At 35.3% G+C, this 5,479-nt stretch overlaps 1 long non-coding RNA gene across 1 annotated transcript; it reads left to right on the plus strand.

The window, feature by feature from the left end:
- The first annotated feature begins 318 nt into the window (after positions 1 to 318).
- LOC127736481 (uncharacterized) lies at positions 319 to 5,188 on the plus strand. Its single transcript, XR_007998981.1, has 3 exons — positions 319 to 595; positions 1,320 to 1,435; positions 4,871 to 5,188. It is a non-coding gene; the product is annotated as an uncharacterized LOC127736481 (long non-coding RNA).
- The last annotated feature ends 291 nt before the right edge of the window (positions 5,189 to 5,479 follow it).

Consider the following 5,479-nt stretch of genomic DNA (forward strand, 5'->3'; position numbering starts at 1 on the left):
AGACTGAGCCAAACAAAAACACGAATTTCAGTGCATTTTTATTGAACAGCTAATTTAAAGTCGGCTAATTTTGCAAATTACAGTAGAAAATCATAAATTAACGTCTAACATAAATATAAGAAGATATGATTACCAATGAGACAACTCTCCACAAGAGACCAAACGACACAGAAATCAACAACTATAGGTCACCGTACGGCCTTCAACAATGACTAAAACTAATACCGCATAGTCATCTATAAAAGACCCCGAAATGACAAACGTAAACAATTCAAACGAAAAACTAATGGCCTGATGAACGAAAAACAAATATTATATACAGCAACAAACGACAACCACTAAGGCTGAAATAATTTTTCTCGTATCAATTACTAGTAACATCAATAAAAAGTATATTTTTATATTTTTGATAAAAATTATTTCACATCAATCAAAATAAATTGTTCATTTACACAAATTGTAGGCAACAAAAAAGTATGTAGAGTTGTCAATGGAAAATGCAAACCGAAATCTGCTGACTGTAGTGCCCTTGGATCTGGATTTGAAACTTATTCACCAGGGAACTGCTGTGGCAAGAGAAAGTGTTGTGCACCATGTAAGTTTTATTTTCCTTGGGTCTTTTGTAATACTCAAGTTGTTCAGTAGAGATCTGTTGAAAATATCGGAAAGATTATCCGTATTTTTTTAAACGTGTATAATAAAAGGTAAGTGATTGATAGATGCTCGGTTTTTTGTGGGGGTTCGTGTTGCTCAGTCTCTAGTTTATTATGTTGTGTTTTGTGTACTGTTGTTTGTCTCTTTTCTTTTTTTTTTTTGCCATGGCGTTGTCAGTTTATTTTCGACTTATGAGTTGAATATCCCTTTGGTATCTTTCGCCTCTCTTTGACATTGTCATGATGTGATATCATCCAGAAAGATTCACCACTCACTTGCTTCAATTAGAAAATTTCCACTTTTTCATTAAGATGATATTTGAACGATTAAACTGGTAAGTGTGTATTTCGTACTCCAGCCTCTATTCTAGAGGCTTCTCATCATATACATATATATAATGATTAACTGTTTCAAGAATATGTTATTTAGGTTTTACATTTCACACCCTTGTTTATCTTAGTGTCAAAATGTCTACCAGACTTGCATGTAGTACCAACGTATAGAGTTAAGTTGAACCAGTAACCTATTTTCAAACAATCAGAACTACGTTATTTGAAAAAAAAAGAATATGAAGACTATTCGTGATTTGAACCGTATCTCTATTCCAACAAAATGAAATATGTTTTTCAGATAACTCCCAAATAATGAATTTATCTTGTCTGCAGGTGACGCTGCATGTACACACGAATATGGCGGGAATTGTGTACTTGAGAGCGAATGCAATATGATTAAAAACAGCAGTCTGTGTACATCATGTGATGACTTAATATGCTGCATACCGGTAAGATTTTTATTCTTTTAGTGAGTATTTGATCTTATCATTGGTTTTTGTCTCGCCTGCGAAAGTCGTAGTATGCGAGACATAGGTATTACTATTCGGCGGCGGCGTAAACTATTTGTATAAAGCATTATATTTCAGAAGGTAGAAGACATGGATGCTTCATACCTTGTGTGCAGATACCTTATGTTACGAAGTTTTCGTCAGGCTGTCATATGCCCATTGTCCTTGACCTCATTTTCATGGTTCAGTGACTGCTTGAACAAAAATTACGGGTTTTTGTCATCTGAATTTCTCACTTACTAGTATTATGAGTAATGAGATAACTATATTTGGTATATTGGTTTATTGCAACGTCTACATGTCCGTCAGACAGGGTTAACCTGATCTCGACCTCAATTCATGGATCAGAGAACAAGATTAAAGTTACGTGATTAGGTCAGTTTCTCAGATACTACAAGCAGCAGGTCAACTATATGTGGTTTGTGGAATGATTGTAAGTGGTACATGTCAGACTGGCAAGTTTCATCTGACCTTGATCTCAATTTCATGCTTCATTGATCATTGTTAATTTTTTGTGTTTTGGTCTGTTTTTCAAGTACTGTAAGCAAAAGGTCAACTATATTTAGTGTATGGAATGATTGTAAGGTGTACATGTCTGTGTGACAGTTTTATCTGACCTTGACCTCATTGTCATGGATCTTTAAAAATGTTAGGTTTATGTGATACTTTTAGTAAAACCTTTATCTTTAAGACTTTCAACATAAAATCAATGGTCAGTACAACAGGCGAGACATTTCAGCGTGTGCACTCTTGTTCCCTTTTAATGCCAATATTTTTTGAATTTTTATTTGGATCTAGTTAGATTTGTGTAAGCTCATTGCTCAATGATTGTTGTTGTGTCCTATTTCTCATTTGTTTAACAGTTTATGACATTTTTACTCTGACTCTCAGTATCCTAGTGTACAAGCAGCAACAGTACTTCGGTTTTCAGGTGATTCAAATAAAACATTTTGTCTGAAAATTTTCAGTCCTTAAACTATGTAAGTGTGCTAGAGCAAAGGATGCAGCTATCTTACGTTAAGTTTAACTAGTTTTGGTAGTTCTGTGGAGGTTGGTGATGGTTTTGGCAGTTCTGTTGAAGTCGTAGACTGTTTTGGCAGTTCTGTTGGGATCGTAGAATGTTTATGGCAGATCTGTTGAGGTCGTAGACTGCTTTGGCAGTTCTGGTGAAGGCAGGTCGTAAATGGTTTTGGCAGTTCTGTTGTGATCGTAGCGGATTTTGGCAGTTATGTTGAAGTTTTATATGGTTTTGGCAGTTCTGTTGAGGCCGTAGATGGTTTTGGCAGTTCTGATATGACCGTAGATGTTTTTGGCAGATCTGTTGAGGCCGTGAACTTTGATTGTTTCGGCAGTTCTGTTGAGGTCGTAGATGTTTTTGGCAGTTATGTTGAGGTTCTTTATTGTTTTGACAGTTTTGTTGAGGCCGTAGAAGGTTTTTGTATCTCTGTTGAGGCCGTAAATTGTTTTGGTAATTCTGTTTAGGTCGTAAACGTAGATGGTTTTGGCAGTTCTGATTAGGCCGTAGATGTTTTTGGCAATTATGTTGAGGTTCTATACCGGTATTGTTTTGGCTGTTCTGTTGAGGCCGTAGATGGTTTTGGTAGTTCTGTTGAGGCCGTTAACTTAGATTGCATTGGCAGTTCTGTTGAGACCATAGATTTAGGTTTGAGGTTGTTGATTGTCGTGGCAGATTTGTTGAGGCTGTAGGTGTTTTTGACAGTTTTGTTGAGGCCGTTTATGGCTGTGGCAGTATTATTGAAACCGCATTTTTTTTGTAGTTCTGTTTATGTCGTAGATGGTTTTGACAGTTCTGTTGAGGCCTTAAATTGTATTGGCAGTTCTGTTGCGGCAATTTGTTGTTTTGGCAGTTCTGTTGCGGCTATAGGTTGTTTCGGCAGTTCTTTTGAGGTCGTAGACTATTTTGACAGTTCTGTTGAGGCCGTAAACTTGACATTTTTGCTCTCCAACGTTAAATATATTTGGCTTTTGAAAATGTTTGCGTCGATTGTAAATGTTGAAAATTATTGCTGAAACCCGTGTTGCTTGGTAGGAAATCATTTACGTTTTGTATTATTGATTAATTCATTTGAATATATGATATCATTTTTTAGGGGAAGCTAAAGCTCAAACAACTGCAGACTTTAAATAAGAAGGGTTTGCTAGTTGAATACACCAGATGATGCACCTGCCGGATTGTTTTTTATTTTTAATTTCCGAAGACAAAATGTTTGAAAAAAACATATGAAACGGTTGTGGTTTGCTTCAATGAATATAATAGTTCAGGACGAGAACAAGTTGATTTAATAAATAAGTGGTTTCTGCAGGGTTGGTTGAACAGGTAGGGCAAAAAAAGGAAAATGCCACTGGAAAAAAAATGGCATATTGAAAAGGGACAGAATCTGCGGGATCCCATGAGAGTTGTAAGGGAATCTTATTGTGGGTCACTCTCCAAACATTACATCACACATAGCCAAACAGACGTCCCGTCGACATAGATCCTACTACAGACAATACTTCTATTCCCCTGTCAAATTATGGACTCAATATAACAAATATAAACCAATTTTCAACAGTTTTTCATAATATACTTTGCAAATTCAATAATTGTGGAAAAATACAACATTGGTGTCATTTTGATTGTTCTGTAACCAGTAGTACACACATTATTAAACATATTTTCGCAGTATATAATGAATACATGTTGTTTATATATGAAAATATATCATGGAGAATTCTCCGCTTACGGAACAAATTATAAACAATATTTATATTGCCAACAGGTACAAGAAGAGAATTTTTTAAATATATGTATATATACTGAAAAAAATCTCATCTTGTACATGTTGGCAAATAGGTTACAAGAGCACAATTATTCAAAATGCATTTTCCATAGGGTACCAGTGGTGTTCCATGTTTCATTTCTCGAAGTCTAGACAAACTAGAAAACGAAACGAAACAAAAAGAAACGAAACGACTTATTTCCTGCATTTTGTGGGACAGAAAGAATATCCATTTTCGTCCGGTCTTTGGCAATATTATATATTTCCAGTTCTTACTTGGACATGATATTCATTTATGAAATCCTCTTGCACCTCTCCCCCCCCTCCTCCCCCACCCCCAATGAAATGTTAGTTATGACTGTCCCCTTACTATAAAAACCCCTTATTAGTGTTGCCTCAACAATCAACTATTCATAAAAAGAACTTAATTTTGAGATAATTTAATGCTTGAGTAAGATTAATGTTATAATCGTGTTAAAATAACGAATGAGACTACTAATAAATTATGCCTAACATAATTGTTAAAATGCTTGGATCGCTTATTTTAAAATAGTTAGATGCAACTGAGTGCAATAGTACTGCTGTTTTGTTTCAGTCTCCTGTGTCGACAGCTCAGTGGAATGGAATTTACACACTGTCTGGTGATAATATAGCATTTGAAATGACTCTTACGTTCGATGGAGGTAAAATAACAGGACAAGGTACCGAGGACAATGGAGATTTTACAATCGATGGTACATTCAATGCAAATACTATGCATATTGAGATTACAAAGCGCTTCACAAACATGGGTACGGATGCTGGATATTTTGGATCTTTGTCTGCTGATGGACAGACAATATCAGGCAGATGGCAAAACGGACATGTAAACGGAGTTTTTGAACTAAATCGTGCGCAATGATTTAAAAGACAATTTATGGCGTTATCCTTGACGCAAATAAAGCAAAAACGACGCTTTACTTAGAAGAAGTGTTTTTTTATGTTTTAACATCGTCAATTCCTATTTGAGGTGTCAAAATCACTGTGGCATTCGTCGTCATTTTTTCTGAAGTCTTCCATTTTTAAGCAAATGAAGACATAATTTAACCTGCATGATTTACGATTCATTAATAGACCGTTACTTTAGAATTAATTATGTTATGTGTCCAATGATTTTTTTATTCTAACCAATTCTCTTTTCTTTATTTGAAACAAGCTAGAGGCT

The sequence above is a fragment of the Mytilus californianus genome, unplaced genomic scaffold (genome assembly GCF_021869535.1).
Source record: "Mytilus californianus isolate M0D057914Y unplaced genomic scaffold, xbMytCali1.0.p SCAF_31, whole genome shotgun sequence".
In the NCBI taxonomy this organism is placed as follows: Eukaryota; Metazoa; Mollusca; class Bivalvia; order Mytilida; family Mytilidae; genus Mytilus; species Mytilus californianus.